Here is an 18,749-nt window from a genome sequence, read left to right as displayed (position 1 = left end):
GGTTTTTCTATTTTTTATTTTTTTATTATTTTAACATTTAAAAACAAAGACAAAAAGAAACACCCCACCCCTACCTATGGGTGTTCAAATATATCCACATCGGAAAATCCAATTCGAAAAATCTAAAAATTAGATCTTAAATTATCCGAAATTTCGGATAACCAAATATTTAGATATCCAATTTTTTCAGATTTAGATACGGATAACAATTTTGTAAAATTTCAGATATCCGAAATCCGAAAATATGATTTTAATTTGTGTTTGTGTTTTATTTCAAAACACTTATATCTTATACTATCTCTATTAATAACTAAAAATATTCGTAACACTGCTACTTAAACCCCTTTATCAATACTAATGTCTTTGTATTGACGCATGCTAGTCACGGGAATGAAGAACTAAAGCATTCACACATTTGTTTTACTTTAATTTGGAGTAAGATTAACAAATTAATACTATCATATAATATTACATATAAAAATTAGACAAAACTGCAAAATTGGTCCCTACGGTTATGCAAAAATTGTGGATAGAGTCCAAAAAGTTTCCGACTTGCATAAAAGGTCTAAAATTAAGTATTTTCTGTTGTTTTGGTCCCTAGTAAAGTTGAAATGACAATTTTGCCCTACTATAAATCTTTTTTGCATTTATATATTTATTTTAACAATTTGCTCATTTAAAAATAAAAGAAAAACAAAATAACGGCCCACCTACCACAATGTTACCCTCCCTCTCTCTCTCTCTCACACACACACATACACATCCACTCACCCGAAAACCTTTAAAACCCACTTCCCGTCCATCGTCTTTTTCCCCTTCCCCTGTAAGTCAAACACACACACACACACAATTGTAACTTAACAAAACAACACACGTACACATATAACTCAAACACATACCAAAACATCACTGACAAATTCGTCGATTATGACTCCTCCCTACCCAGTAAAATTTTTCTCAGTAGCTGACATAAATTTAGAAATATCCCAAATTCTTATTTGATTTTGTTAACCGGTAAAAGCAATATTACATCGATAATCAATTAAATTATACCACCATTAACCCTATCGATGGATGTACTTCATGAAATCAAATACGATCGAAATCTTTCAAGATCGAAACTTTCTGAGAGCATCTCCATCGAAACCATTGGAGACCTTCGAATCAAAATCTGATTACCAGAGCACAACTGATATGCCTAAAATCTATGATTAAATTTATCACAATAATCAACTATTCCCTCACAAAATGTAATCATTTTTCCATATATTATCATGAAGGAATCGTCAACTGAGGAGGTGACACTATCTATTTCACTTTCATAAACTCCCTTTCATTTGCTACAACTCCGACATATATTACCCAAAACAGAAACGAAACCCTCCCCTCCGATTAATAGGGAACAGAAGGATGATGGCAATTGAGATTGAACATATGGATTGTACAAAACCATATCAACAAATCAATTTTCAGTGAGATAAGGGAGAACTAGAGGTGGCGGCAGACAGGGAGTTGAGAGCAAAATGTTGAAGTACAAATGTGGGTTAGCGGCTAACCGATTGTCAAAGAGGGATTTGCAAGAGGGGGATTCCACCAGACCTGCTTTCATATTCATCTACTCTAAAATCAGACCTTTGAATCCTTGTTGTTGTTCGATCAAAGAGTAAACTCAACATGGTGCTTGTATTTCTTCGATTTTCTCAATAGGTAGGTTAGAAGAAGGATGAGGTGAGAGAGAGTCGAAAGTAGAAGGAGAGGTTACTATCTGGTATAATGGGTGTAAGGTGGGCCCATTTTTTTTAATTATAAAACTTAATTAATCAATATAAGAAAATGGAGAAAATGAATTAAATGGGCAAAACTGTCCTTTCAATTCATCCAGGGACCAAAACCACGGGAAATTTTTGATTTTGGACCTTCCATGCAAGTCAGAAGCTTTTTGGACTCCATCCACAGTTTTTGCATAACCATAGGGACCAATTTTGCAGTTTTGTCTAAAAATTAATATAAGTTGTTGAGAATATATATGATTGAAGACACAAAGCATCACCTTTTGTTTACATGTACAAAATAAAAATGAATTGGTTTTGTTAAGAGAAAACAAATTGTTTAGTACTTTACCACATTTGCTTAAATACAACAAAGACAAAACTTCATAAATGGTCCTTGTGGTTTCATAAAATCTGAAGTTTTGTCCCTAATTTTTAAAAACATCACGGATGGTCTCTGTGGTTTTAAAATTTTTAATGTTTAGTCCCTCCAACTCACTCTGTTCCCATTTAGCCGTTAACTCATTTTTCAATATTATATTGCAGGGGCAATTTTGTCGTTTCACTCGTAACCGTCACACTTTAAAAGAAAGATAGCATGCTCGATTTTTGGGCAAGCCCCTTTATCTGCGATTGTCTTCTCTCTTCTCCCTTCCACAGTTCGTTGACCGTTGTAGATGCTTTGCATCCAAATATGGTGACTTACAAATGTGGGAATGAAGCAATAAAGATCACTTCGTTGATGGATCGTAACCCTGGAAGGCAATCTTGGAACTATACAAGATGTGGGTTACTTCGATGGCTTGACTCCTCCTATATGATCTAGGGCATTGATGGTTATTCCAGGTTTGTTAAGATCAATGAATCAATTGGAAGATAGGGTTGCCATTGTGAGTGCAAAAGTGTGGAACTACTAGCTGATGTTGTTTTGTTCATGGGTTTTCTTTTTCGGTTTTATTTTAACCAGTAAGTTTCTTTGGAAAGTTTGGATGGTAATGGATTTTGGGTTTTTGGTTTCTAACTGGTGCAAGGTTTTTGGGTTTTAATCAGATAGGGGGTTTTGGAATTGGTGTTGTTGTATTTTGGTTTATGTATCAAATCAATGTAATGGAATTGTAATGAACTTTAGGTTGTAACAAATAAATATTATCGAATGGTAATGGAATGTACTTTGTTATAGTTGGATGTTGAATTTATTAAATGTTTTTGATTTGCAATTGGATAGTGTATTGTAAATGCATCTTTTAAATGGTTTAGATGTGCAATTGAAATGTACATTGTTATAAATGAACCTTTGGAGGGTAGTACGCAAAACAGATTCTTTCATTGCCAAAATGTGCATACACACCATTACATGTAAAGTTGTAAAGTTTTTTACACAACCATCCTACTATGTTTTAAAACAAGTAAACATGACACTTAAGTTCTCAACCGATACAGACATTGCAGTTTCAAACAAGTAAACATGATTTAAGTTTCAAAAGACCTACAACACAAACATCCTACTAACTACTTAACAGAGTTTTTAGCCCCCTAAAACTTGACCACCGCCTCCCTGCCCTTTACATGATCTAGAATTGTGCCCCTTGTTATGAAACTTTGAACAAGTAACTGTCAGATATTTCCTAGTCAATTTACCTGCTTGGCTGTTGGGCTCATCAACACCCCTCCTTGTTTTCTTCTTAGGCCTCCCAACCTACACATATTGATATATTATAGTTAAAAATTAACCAATTACATGTTCACATTGAAAGTACATATTATGCCTAATTGAAATACAAGCTTGTGTTTTATGTTTTGGTGGATTTAAAGTGAATGGACAGTCACTTTTTGGTCACATTAAACGTCCATTAAGTGGAAAATTTTTGTTGGAATACATGGCTTTCCATGTTGATAACCTATAGCAATGATGGACCCATTCATCAACATGTGGGGCATGTTCTCCATTTTTAATTTTGTCCCATATAGCACAAATTGCATGTCTACATGGAAAACCTGTAATCTACCAAAACCTATAACTACAACTTTGCTCATTCAAGTTTACCACATACTAATCCTGCCATGTGCTTGACACCTGGTACTTTCCTACCCCGTTATATTTAGCCACATACTTAGTTTCATCGGTCTTAATCTTGTCAAACACTATAATTTATGTAGGGGTTAGTAGTCCGTCACACTTATCTATTTCCTTTTGCACCACACAGGCACACACAATCTCTTCATGAGATACTCACTAATATACTCTAAGCAAGTGATAATAGGTTTATCCCTACCCTCATCTAGCTTTGAATTGAATACCTCACAAAGATTATTCAACAAACAATTAGTGTGTACCCTGCCTATGTAACACATATAAAGAGAAGACAATTACACATATAGTAAAAAGACAACAAGCAAGATTGAACTTTATCATTAATTTTCAACAAACATACCATTGAAGTGGGATGTAGACCAAGTATTTGCTGGAATCTTACACACCCAAGCATGAGCCTCCTCATTTATCTTCTTTAACTCATCCATTGCTCTGTTAAAGTGATTAACTATTGTTGCTCTACCACACTCCCAAATCTGGTTACTTAAATCTTTTTCTTTCCACTATTTCTTCATATTTTTCTAGATATGCCTCAAACAAAACTTGTGTTCTGCATTGGAGAATACCTTCACAACTGCTGGTATTATTCCCTAAACAAAAGTAAATGTAACCAAAATTAATTACACAAATCTATCTAGCAATAGTAACAAGCCAATAGTTAAGTGATACATACCTTTTGTCTATCAAAAATGAATGTAAAATTTGAATTTTCTCCTAGATCCAAATTTTCTCCTAATAGTTCCAAGAACCAGGTCCAACTACTTGTTGATTTCTGTCTCTATCGTTGCATATGCTACATGGTATATGCCATTATTTAAGTCCAGCCCCACAGCATGTTGGGTTTTAGTTCAAAAATATTTTCTAAAAACTCTTATCATGGCAAATGGAAGACTTTAAATTTCGAACATAACATAAACATTTTATACCCACCAAAGATCATCTTGCAAGTTATAGAAAGATTTAAACACCAACCAAATAAAGTATGAACAAATAACAACATTTGTTGTTCTTTGGGTCCTCTTGGGAGACTTGGAAGTTGATGAAGAATGTGGAACCTTTGAGACACCAACATGAAGCCAACTTGATGTAGATGCTAGTCAAAACTCTTAAGCTTTAAGTCCATATCCAAATATGACATAAAGAGAGCAAAATGCAAGCAAGTAATCTTTTAACACTTCTTTGCAATAGAGAATATGAAAGAGTAAGCGGTAGCTACGGTTTTGGTGAGTAAAAATGAAGGGATGAAAGCCTTCATAAAGCTAAATCATTATCCAAGGGTTTTTAACACTTTAAGCACTCCATATCCTAAAGCCTACATGTCTCCCATGCCTGTTAAGCCATACTTACTTTCCCTTATTATATTCAAAAGAGCATATCTTGTTTCCTAGAAACTAGCTTATCTTTTTATTTTATAAATAAAAGAGAATACAAGTTTATAAAATTCTTATAACTCTTTATAAGATATAAACTTTAACTTTTAGCTAAAAGACAAAAGAGTCTTTCTAGTCCAAAATAAAGTACATGACTTAATAAATCATACCATATGATATATATTATGTTACTTGCCAATGAAAATTAGTATTTCCAAGAAATAAATAATTTCCAATTAATTATAAGAGTTTTCTGAATATTTATTAAAATCAATTTCTAATAAATAATCAATTATATCAAGTTGTTATTAGTGTGACCCATTAGTATCATATGTTAATTATCAATATCACTTTAATATGATTCTTGAGCATACTAGATCTTTCAATCTCCCACTTGCGTAAGATTAATATTAGACTTATATACACACTGGTGAACGTCTAGCAACATTTCACTGCCCCAACAACATATGACTTTGTTCCATTCTATCAACACCTAATTCCCAAAAATCTCAATGCTACAATTGGTGTATAAGGTAAGTTTATCAGTTATCCCTTTGTTGCGGACATCATGTTGAACATGAGATACAGATCGCAATCAATCTCATTAGTTTTTCAAGTTTTGGTAAGGCGCCTTAGATGTCTAACTCTCAACAGATAAGAGGAACAAATCCCACCTTGACTATATAAGCCTCTTGCATAGTTCACACCATACTTGAAAATGGCTTTTAGAACTGTCCGGTTAAGGAACAACATTTGACCATATCAAATCATAGTACTCCATACACTTAAGTCCCACTATGTATCTCAGGTGTTAAGGATACAAAGATAGTACCTTTTAATCAAGTACCAATCATGATAGCGATCCATGAGATGATCTTGATGCGGGTCAGTTCAATACTAGTTCTCTGACAAGTACCTATGAAACTTGGTTACAACCACTTGCCTACTTTCATCTAGAGAGAATCAACCAATCCAATTTATATTAGTCTTACTTTATAATTGTTCCCACAATTATAACTGACTATGAACCTTTAGAACAATAACATTATTCATGGATTAAACATGTATATAGAACACAACAAGTATTAATGTGATGACTATATCCCAATATATCATAACATGATCTAATAGCTATTGTTATAATGTTCCAATATCCAAATACCAAATCCAAATCAAAATCTCATTTCTGGAATAATAAAGTCTTGCAGCTCAAGTGCGACCATTTATACCTAGCTCAAAAGAATGACTTTATCAATGAGTCTGGCAAAATTTAATTTGTATGAATTATGTGAATACTATCATCCCCATACTTAACTTTACTCTAATTATAGTCAAATTTCTTGGAGAATATGAGTGGTGTTCTTTTGTGACATAGAGTCTCTTAGCTTGATTAAGTATACTCTCGAAGTCACAAAGATTTCTATGTGATCATTGAATGGCAGAAATCAACACTGTGTTCCAGTGATCCCATTCATCTAATCATATTTGAGTTCAACTTCTAAAGTTGTGTATTCTTATTTTGTAGTAGATTGTGTTATTATGTTTTGCTTGGACCTCATTCCAACAAAACTTACTCTTCATTCCATAATGAAGTCAAAATCCAATTATAATTTATAATTATTTATATCTGAATTAACACCTTGTGTAACTCTTTCCATAAATATCCTTTCTAAACTGATTGTCTCACAAACAGTCTCTTAGTTCTTCTAAAGTACTCTTAGGATGCTCTCTTAGTCATCCAGTGACTTAACAATGTATTCAATTAGTATCCTATGACATGCTTAGAGCATGATCAAATATCATGTCGTATGCATAATATGGCGTAAATAATGAATTCATTTGCCAAGAAAATAGAATATAAATCATTTCATCTAGTTTAAGCCTATGAGCTATGTACTTTTCAGGCTAGCTCAAAATGGTGCCCTATGACAATGCCAAGACTTCTCCAAAAGAATCTTGTGTTTGGATCCCTTTCAAGATATTGCCAATATATGTATAAGGACATGAAACTTTTTAACATTCATTATATCTATCCCTTATAGATTTCACATTCCAAGAATGTATCTTCTCCTTCATAAGTCTTTCATTTTAGAAATATTTTACGAGTTAATATGAAAATGACCTTCCTTAGTCAAAATGTGATTTCAAATGATTAATTATGTCTCGTTCATACAAGATTAGGAATTTCACTATGCCCCCACTAATTCTTAGTAAACACACATGTTCTATTCATTTTGATATAAAAACATACCTTACGGTTTTAAATAAAATGATAAATTGTAACGTCCCAAAATTCAAGACTAAAAATTTTCTTTTAATAAAACATTACTTAAAGCAAAATCATCAATCCAAACATAATCAGAGTATTAATTTCCAAAACACATGTTCGTTATCAGAGTAAAACATTCCCAGGCTGTCTAATCTATGGTGTGTGCCATGCGATCACCCCGAGCTCTTCCCTCTACTACCGGAAGTACCTGAAACCAAAACTGAAAACCGTAAGCACGAAACTTAGTGAGTTCCCCACCCTACAACATACCATGCATAACCACATAGTGCACATACTGGGCCACGCCTACTATCCTGGGCCTCGCCCGATACAACGGCCCCGCCGCTCTAGGCCCCGCCTGGCTTCGAGCCCTACTCGGATACAGATTTATTTCACTTAGGCTTCGCCTGTCATAGGGCCTCGCCCGCCAGCAAATAATAGCACATAAACATATCACCACATAAGCTAAACACATACGAACTGATCTTGTCCTAAGGCCTCGCCTATTCTGGGTCTCGCCCTTGTTCTGCTACTGATGAGTCATGGAACCCCGTCCATGCTCCTACTGATTGTGAGATACGGGCCCAACCCACACTCACTCTTTTCCTAACTCGGGCCTCGCCCCTGATCTGCTGCTAATGAGATGTGGAACACCATCCACACTCTGCTATTGGTGAGTTACGGGACCTCGCCCACACTCACCTCCCTACCAGGCACATACAAGTATCACATAGACAACGAGTATAAACTATCACATAAACCATTCCTTGGGCACCCGCCCGCTATCATTGGACCTCGTCCTGAATATCATACTAGCATACTGTGCCTATGGCTAACCCCCGGGTCTTCTACTCATAACTACATGGGCCGACATTATGGCCTTAGACCCATTCACACAAAGGGAAACTCACCTGCACTGGCTGAACTTGCTGATGATCCCACTAGCTGCTGCTCGGCAACTCTCTGAACTCCTGCTCCACTCGCTCCCCGAGCTACCAATATCAATGCAACACTGAGTCTAACTGACCCCCGAAAGACAACCAAGTCAACTCTGGTCATAGTCAAAGTCCTGGTCAAAGTCAACCTTCCAGGTCAACCCTACTCGCCGAGTCACCCTACTGACTCGCCGAGTTCATATGTTCAGAGTCCTTCCATTCGCGACTCGACTCGCCGAGTCAGTCCATGACTCGCCGAGTCTACCGATTTCCGAGTCCTGGCCTGTCCAACTCACCGAGTCTCCACTCGACTCATTGATTCGAGTCTCAACTCGAAGGGTTTTGGGGTTTCGCGACCTGACTCGCCGAGTCCAAGAACAAACGCGCCGAGTCCAAGACAACCTTCAACAGACTCGCCGGGTTGTTCTTCTAACTCGCCGAGTTCCTGCCCAACTTCATCTGACTCGAAGAGTTGTTCATCCCACTCGTCGAGTTCCTCCAAATCTTCATGCTACTCGCCGAGTCCACTCAAAGGACTCGCCGAGTCCATTCAGATCTCCATAAATGCAGAGGACTTTTGAGTCATGCATGGACTCCAAACTGTAGATCTACCCTTCCCAAGCCTATTCCTCACGTAAAGTTGCAAACTTTACGTGTAGAGAAGGAGATCCAGGCAAAATACACCATAAACTAGGGTTTAAGGCAAAGAGGCTCCATAATCAACTCAAAGGCAGATACTTTATGCTTCTCAAGACCATAATATGCTTAGATCCGAATTAGCAACTTCAGATCTGGCTTCTAACTCAAAAGGGGTAGTTAATCATGGCTAAAAAGCCACCAAAACTCACAACCAAAATAGATCTAAAGGAGGGAAACGACTTAATACCTTCAATAGCTCAGAAAGTTTCCCCAATCTTTAGATCTAAGGCTAATCCTTGAAGCTTCAATGATTCCCCTTCTTCTTCTTCCTTCAAATCACTCAAAAATGGCTTGGAAGCTTGAATGGGCAACAATGGGGCTTAGGGTTCAATATTCTGGGTGAATGAGGCAGTAAAGGAATCCTATGGGAGAGAATGAGACGTTTAAATAGGCTCCAAGTCCAGAATTTAGGGTTTTCCTCGCACAGACCAGACTCGCCGAGTCTCCTTGGCCGACTCACCGAGTCGGTCACTTACTCCTCGACCCGGATCCTGCTCGGCCTCGCCGAGTTCCTCCTTGGACTCGCCGAGTCATCCCTTAAAATTAGGGTTTTCTTTCGTTTCTTGGCCTTCCAAACTTTGGGTGTTACAACTCTCCCCGACTTAAACAAAACTTCGTCCTTGAAGTTTGCTATGGCCCACCGCCTGTGATCTGCGCCCAATACCCTACTAATTACCCCAATGCCAGCTGCCTACCTTCGCTGGTCTTCCGCCCGGTCATTCTGACTAACATCAATCCTTGCGGATAATAATCTCGGGTCAACCCTGACCCTGAACATCCTGGAAACACAACTTACTTAACTGACAATCCTTCTGGTACTCTCCGAGTACTGCAACTGAATCCATAAGGGTTCACCCCCTCTTTCCTTGTGCAATTTCCGCCCTTTCCAGGGCAACCTTCCATAACCAACTACTTCCTCTGCCACTGTGAAGATCCTATCTTCACCAAATTCATTACTCCCGCTACTTCCAGTATGGGTCATTATCGCCAGTATCCACTGGGCATTTCTTTATACTATAATTTGGTGTCGAGCACCCTACGATCAACTAACTGAATTCCACCATACGCTGCATACCCGCACTACTACTGACTGGAAATTTTGCTATTCCTCATCTGACTTCCGGATGAACTGAGACCACCCTGGTCCTTACCAATCTACCAATATCTGGATTACCGACTCCCACCGGTACCAGACCCAACACAACTCCTAGTCGCTCCCAGTGACTTTCGAAGGAACTTCAACCACCTATAACTGCTCAATCTATTCTGCCATACAGGCATTACAATTCCTGGGATCCCCGATCCCCTATCTTGACACTAAGGTCCCTACCAGGTCCCACCTGTGCTGCTAAAACTCACGGGCCTCACCCACGGGTCTCACCCGCCTCTATCCTTCTAGTCCTACTTGTCTAGCCATTCTCACTCGGGCCTCGCCCACGGGTCTCACCCAACTATACTACTAAGCAACCTTGCTCTCAGATCTCACCTATACTGTTATTCTCATATGGGCCTCGCCCACGGCTCTCACTCAACTATATCCTGGAGCGGCCTCTCCCAAGGTCTCACCTCTCTAGGGCTATACATGCAAACTCCATATCATTCTCATCCACTACCCATTCCTGATCCCTATCCGATCAATAGGAGATAAGGGCCTCGCCCCAACTCCGCCAATCGAAGCTGCTAAGGAATGCTACGGCTTACCCGCAGTCTTACATCACCTTCTATCACCGTCTGCTAGTGAATGCTACGGCTGCCCTGTAGTCTGACAACACTTCCTACCACTGACTGCTAGTGAATGCTACGGCTGCCCCGTAGTCTTACAACACTTTCCACTACTGACTGCTAGCGAATGCTACGGCTGCCCCGTAGTCTTACAACACTTTCCACCACTGACTGCTGGTGAATGCTACGGTTGCCCCGTAGTCTTACAACACTTTCCACTACTGACTGCTAGTGAACGCTATGGTTGCCCCGTAGTCTTACAACACTTTCCACCACTGACTGCTGGTGAATGCTACGGCTGCCCCATAGTCTTACAACACTTTCCCCCCATTGACTGTTAATGCGAAAGCACCCCATGCTATCAGTTCTCAAGATCTTCCTTCTGAATCACTCGAGCCCTACAGGCGATCCCCCATCCTGAATTCCCAACCACATACTAACCATCACTAGTACACGCACTGGCTGAGGGGGAAGTTTCTCAAGCTCCCAACCCTGAACTTCTCAATCCATCAATGCTGTACCACTTCCTTTTCCTTCCCGGAGGTCGCTCACTCATTCTGGATTTGCGTTCCCTTACCTTTACCCACTCGGAGGATTCTCCCCCACTTTGATCCTGCTTAACCCTTGCTGCTCAATGCTCGAAAAGAAATCCCCATCCTCACTACCATTCCATAATCAACCTGCTGAGGAACCCCAAGCTTACCACAGCTAGGGATCTAACCAATCCAATTCTAAAATAATACGGCACCGAATTAGCGAGACATACCAAGTCCCTCCCAGGCATGCTACAGTTACTGCATCCTAAGCAACCTTCCCCAATAGAGCACATCCCTTAACTACCATTCAAATATCCAAGGTATGCAGATGGCATATAACTCGATCACAAGCAAGCCGCACAAAAAAATACTCATACCGATAATGATGCAGAACCATAACAATATAATCATGCACAAATAAAAGAACTGAAAATGGAAATCGCATACCTGCAACGTCCGATGCTGCTCGTGCCTCCAAGGTAGTCATCTGAAAAACCCTGCCTCCTACCGCAGGTGCCTCTGCACGGCCCTGACGGCCGTCTGTGATCCTCAAAGTTGTAGGGGCAGGTGCCATCACCCGTCCTGCTGAAAACAAACTGGGGCACTGGGCCTTCTTGTGGCCTCGCTGATTGTAGTGAAAACATATCAAGTCGGATCCCTGAGTGGTGGTAACAGTACATTCCCTGATAAAATGACCAGTCCGACCGCACTTGAAGCAACCAGACTCACCGCCGCTACCACTCCTGCATGCGCCCCCGTGCGCCCTGCCATACTTCCCGCATCGACTGCGGTCCTGATAATCCTTCGATCTCGAATCCGATCCCTTGGGCCTTTTTCCCGAACTCGCGACTACTTGAACCTCATCCGGCTTCCTCTTGGATCTTCTCCAAATCAATTTCCCTCTCACTGGCCCGAGAAATCATATCTTCCAGCGTCTTACAGCCGGACCTGCTCACGAACTCCCTGATGTCAGCCCTCAACATCTCGTGATATCGGGCCTTCTTCATCTCCTCATCCGCGACATACTACGGTACAAGAAGATCCCTCTCCCTTAACTTGGCGGTGATCTCCGCCACAGTCTCAGTGGTCTGCGTCAAATCCTGAAACTCCCGTGCCAACTACTGCACCTCAATAATTAGCGAAAACTCCGCCCTGAACCTGGGCGAGAAATCGCTCCAAGTCATCGCGTCCAACGCGGCATCATCCCCAGAGCATGACCAATCTCCTCCCACCAATCCCTCGCTCTGTCCTTCAGAAGACAGGAAGTGAGTTTGACCTTGTCCTCTTCAGGACACCGAATCGTACGGAACGCGTTGGCAACATCAGCCAACCATCTGCTGCTAGCGATGGGGTCCCTAGCCCCATGATAATCTGGTGCCCCGCAAGCCCTGAATTCCCGAAATGTCAAGGTACGCGCTCCCATCAATGCCATCATCTCAATACGGAAGGCTCCCAGCCTCTCATCCAAAATCTCCAATATACCCTCCTTGACCGTGCCAAAGATCACAGGAGTCTGATCTAGAATACTGCGCGTAACCTCGATAGATATCAACTCCCTCATTCGCTCCTTGAGCTGCTCGGCCCCTGAACCCGAGCCTGATCCCTCTCCGGTGCCTGATCCGCCCGCTGGTCTCTCTCGCAACATCACCATGATGAAAATATACCACAACCACTATCAGAACACTGATCACTGCTGCGAGACCCAAACACACCCTACCAGGTCCCCGGTCTTGTCTCGGCCTTTCCCGAATCGAGTACGGATCCTCTGCTTTCAGTAGTACGGGCCCATACTACCTCCCATATATATCCGTACTTTCCTCAGGAATTGCTTCAACTCCACCAGGTCCCTTATCCAATACTACTGCTCCCAACATTATCTCATCCTAGGCTTACCCTAGGGAAACCTCTGACTCAAACCAAACTAGTCCTCAGCTGTTGAAGGTCTCCTTGTGATGCCAATTAGCCATTACCTGGATACCATCACATGTGACGAGGCTCAGATAATCCTTCGAGTAAAAGACTCATCCCTACAATGGTTAGACTCAAAGGAGAGCTGCGCAATAGGGCCCAATCCAACACTCTGAGATAATTCAACCCTGATCACATGTGACGTGACGTATTCACCTAATGGCTAACTCCCATCACTCAGAATCCCACAATGCACAAAACAAGCAACATTCAGACAAGGGAAAATCTAACCACAACATACTCAAGCAATCATATCCGCATAGCAAGAATCTGAACTAGCATGCAACACAAACTCATAGACTCACACAAACTCATAAACTCAGGCATAACCAAAACAGGTTATCCTACTATTGTCTAATCAGCACTATCATGCAGCTCAAAAGCACATACAATAGGCACATACGACATCATCCCTAGATCCTTAGTCCTAATCTAGCATGTTGTTCTATTATCTGATAATCATAACATAAACTTGTATGGGTATTTTGGGGTACTTACTTGAGCTCGGTTGATTGCATGCACCACACCCCTTTTCTCTTTTCAAAGTTCTTTTCTTTCTAAATTCTTTTTGCTTTTCCAAAACTGTTTTTCGTTCTCAAAAATCTTTTTACAAAACTATCTTTTCATTTTTGAAAACTTTTTATCCGACCCCTTAGTTTGAGTTCAGGCACACCCGAGAGTATGCCCGAATCCCTCAAACCAAGGCTCTGATACCAACTTGTAACGTCCCAAAATTCAAGACTAAAAATTTTCTTTTAATAAAACATTACTTAAAGCAAAATCATCAATCCAAACATAATCAGAGTATTAATTTCCAAAACACATGTTCGTTATCAGAGTAAAACATTCCTAGGCTATCTAATCTATGGTGTGTGCCATGCGATCACCCCGAGCTCTTCCCTCCGCTACCGGAAGTACCTGAAACCAAAACTGAAAACCGTAAGCACGAAGCTTAGTGATTTCCCCACCCTACCACATACCATGCATAACCACATAGTGCACATACTGGGCCACGCCCACTATCCTGGGCCTCGCGCCTGCCTCGGGCCTCGCCCGCTACAACGGCCCTGCCGCTCCAGGCCCCGCTTGGCTTCGAGCCCCGCACGGATACATATCTATTTCACTTAGGCTTCGCCTATCATAGGGCCTCGCCCGCCAGCAAATAATAGCACATAAACATATCACCACATAAGCTAAACACATACGAACTGATCTTGTCCTAAGGCCTCGCCTATTATGGGTCTCGCCCTTGTTTTGCTACTGATGAGTCATGGAACCCCGTCCATGCTCCTACTGATTGTGAGATACGGTCCCATCCCACACTCACTCTTTTCCTAACTCAGGCCTCGCCCTTGATCTGCTACTAATGAGATGTGGAACACCATCCACACTCTGCTATTGGTGAGTTACGGGACCTCGCCCACACTCACCTCCCTACCAGGCACATACAAGTATCACACAGACAACGAGTATAAACTATCACATAAACCATTCCTTGGGCACCCGCCCGCTATCATTGGACCTCATCCTGAATATCATACTAGCATACTGTGCCTATGGCTAACCCCCGGGTCTTCTACTCATAACTACATGGGCCGACATTGTGGCCTTAGACCCATTCACACAAAGGGAAACTCACCTGCACTGGCTGAACTTGCTGATGATCCCACTAGCTGCTGCTCGGCAACTCTCTGAACTCCTGCTCCACTCGCTCCCCGAGCTACCAATATCAATGCAACACTGAGTCTAACTGACCCCCGAAAGACAACCAAGTCAACTCTGGTCATAGTCAAAGTCCTGGTCAAAGTCAACCTTCCAGGTCAACCCTACTCGCCGAGTCACCCTACTGACTCGCCGAGTTCATATGTTCAGAGTCCTTCCATTCGCGACTCGACTCGCCGAGTCAGTCCATGACTCGCCGAGTCTACCGATTTCCGAGTCCTAGCCTATCCAACTCACTTAGTCTCCACTTGACTCACTGATTCGAGTCTCAACTCGAAGGGTTTTGGGGTTTTGCGACCTCACTCGCCGAGTACAAGAACAGACGCGCCGAGTCCAAGACAACCTTCAACAGACTCGTCAAGTTGTTCTTCCAACTCGCCGAGTTCCTGCCCAACTTCATCTGACTCGACGAGCTGTTCATCCCACTCGTTGAGTTCCTCCAAATCTTCATGCTACTCGCCGAGTCCATTCAGATCTCTATACATGCAAAGGACTTTTGAGTCATGCATGGACTCCAAACTGTAGATCTACCCTTCCCAAGCCTATTCCTCATGTAAAGTTGCAAACTTTACGTGTAGAGAAGGAGATCCAGGCAAAATACACCATAAACTAGGGTTTAAGGCAAAGAGGCTCCATAATCAACTCAAAGGCAGATACTTTATGCTTCTCAAGACCATAATATGCTTAGATCCAAAGTATCAACTTCAGATATGGCTTCTAATTCAAAAGGGGTAGCTAATCATGGCTAAAAAGCCCCCAAAACTCACAACCAAAATAGATCTAAAGGAGGGAAACGACTTAATACCTTCAATAACTCAGAAAGTTTCCCCAATCTTCAGATCTAAGGCCAATCCTTGAAGCTTCAATGATTCCCCTTCTTCTTCTTCCTTCAAATCACTAAAAAATGGCTTGGAAGCTTGAATGGGCAATAATGGGGCTTAGGGTTCGATATTCTGGGTGAATGAGGCAGTAAAGGAACCCTAGGGGAGAGAATGAGACGTTTAAATAGGCTCCAAGTCTCGAATTTAGGGTTTGCCTCGCACAGACCGGACTCGCCGAGTCTCCTTGGCCGACTTGCCGAGTCGGTCACTTACTCCTTGACCCGGATCCCGCTCGGCCTCACCGAGTTCCTCCTTGGACTCGCCGAGTCGTCCCTTAAAATTAGGGTTTTCTTTCGTTTCTTGGCCTTCCAGACTTTGGGTGTTACATAATTATAACACTTAGATGTTTTCTTTATACCCACAAGTGGATCTCAAGTTATACACATTTTGTTAGGATAACATGGATTAAGTAAAGCTCCAGGCTAATCTATATAAATATCTTCTAGTTGATGTCTATTAAGAAAAGCGTTCTTTCTTGAAATCTATTTACTATATCTCATATTAAGAATATGAATTTGTAGTAAATAATATCCTTATTGATCTAATCATAGCTACCTGTGAAAAAAAGGTTTCATCACAGTCAATTTCACAAGTATGATGAGGAACATAGTCAATGGCATGAGCATGAGAAAATCCTTTTACTACAAGTCTTGCTCTAAATGTGTATGGTTATCCATGTAACTTATCCTTTCTAAAAGAAACATTTATTCCTTCTAGCCTCGCTATAGGGATAAAATTTAATCAAGCCCATACTTGGTTCTTATATATTGATTACATCTCATGTTCATGACTCTATGTCATTTATCAGATTCAAGATCTAACATAGCATCTTGGTATTTGATGGATTCTCCAGAAACCATCAATAAGAGCTCATATATGAGAGATTTCACATTTCTCAAGTCATAGATGAATTCTACCAACAATGCGGACAGTTTGTGTTTGTGAATAGCTATTATTCAAGTTTAACAATCCTTGTTAAAACTAGTGCCAACCATTACTACATAAGGTTATGGTTTTTGAGCTGCTTCAAGTTTCATGTACCTCCCACTTGTTTTGTCATTAGAAGCTTGCTTTCTACTAACTTAGCTTTCACAAGAATAAGAGAACCTATTCTTGGTGGGTTTGCATATAACATTCTAATCCACATTTAGAGTATAATATATATATATATATATATATATATATATATATATATATATATATATATATATATATATATGTGTGTGTGTGTGTGTGTGTGTGTGTGTATTTAGTAGATTTTGGTTTTAGAAGCTTTAGTTCAACATCGACTTCAAATCCAAAAAACATTAAATAAGATGAGGATGGAGCCTTTCCATATTAAATCTTATAAAGTGTTTAATCTACTTATTAGTTGGTATTTGTATTCAAGATACAATTAATAGTGATTGAATTATTATCCCAAAATGATTAAAGGAGGATATTTCTACCGATTAGAAAGTAAATCATACCAAGTAAGATTTAAATCATCCTTTATTACCGTTTTGTATCTCGACTTTTGAAACCTTCAACAAAGATTTCACAATTATGCTTTCTCACGTAAAATATAATCAAAACTACTATATTTGTTAATAATGTTGATTTGGTATCTTGTGCTTAATCTCAAACATTCATTAGATCTCTTTCTTGAAGTTGGAATATGTGAATGTCATTTATATAATAAAGATAACAACGTAAAAGATGAGTTTGATTTAAAACAAGTTTAAGTCAAAAGTGCTTGTATATAGAACTTAATTTTATTTATAAAAATGTTGATATTTACTTTACAATTCTATTAAGAGATCTAGTCTCATAAATAGAAGTTAATCATTTCAGAACATGAATATTATCGTTATAAAAAACGATTGAGTAAATTATCAAACATTTGAATAAAACAACTGATACATAAATTCAGACATGCTAAATTAAATTATACATTGTTCCAAAATAAATATTGTTTTACATTACAAGTACTTTATGTTCTAAGCATAAATAATAAACTAAACTCCGAGAGTGTAGTTCCGACTTGGTTGTGCTCAGCTAGTTACTCTTCAACAAATATCTGCAAACCTTTTACAAATATCATTAAGTACCAAGTACTTAAGTGTTATATGAAAAGTATGAGTTCTACATATTAGATACCGGAAGTACTAGTCTCTTCCTAGAAGTCATGAATAACTATTCCTAGCTTGATGTTAGAAGCATCTTTAGCATCATAGTAATGCCTTTACTAGGTATCATGTTCAGGTTTATTCCTCAAAACGAATAGTTTAGGACTAGGACCTTTTAAGTGTATATAATTTCATATATCTCACGAGATTGTCTCTTAAGACATGAACCCATTCATTGAAGTTGTATCTAGTGAATGTTATTGTTTCATTAAGTCATTAAAGAAAATAACAATTCATGATAATGATAATGGATTATTTAACAATAAAATTTTAACAAAATTCATTTAGTATTTTCAATATTTAATCTTCAAAAATTAATACCCTTTTAGTTTCTAAAAACATTAATTATCAAAGACTAGGATCCAAGCTGCAAAAGAAATAAATTGTTAGGTATCCTTTATCCTATTCATTTGAATCCAACCCAGTAGATATCGATTATCAATTATATCTTGCTATATAACTCCTAGATTTATAGGATCTCTAATAACAAATTTAATTAGTCATGTTTGATCCTATCTATGCCTCAGATTTCTCTTGCTTAGGTATCCTTTATCACAAAAGATTCCGATCAAATCATCCAATTTGAAAAAAACTTGTGTAATCGGCCTATAACCTGGT

Source organism: Lactuca sativa, chromosome 4, assembly GCF_002870075.4.
Source record: "Lactuca sativa cultivar Salinas chromosome 4, Lsat_Salinas_v11, whole genome shotgun sequence".
NCBI lineage: Eukaryota > Viridiplantae > Streptophyta > Magnoliopsida > Asterales > Asteraceae > Lactuca > Lactuca sativa.
The sequence above is the reverse complement of the archived record's forward strand: the minus strand, read 5'-3'. Positions refer to the sequence as shown.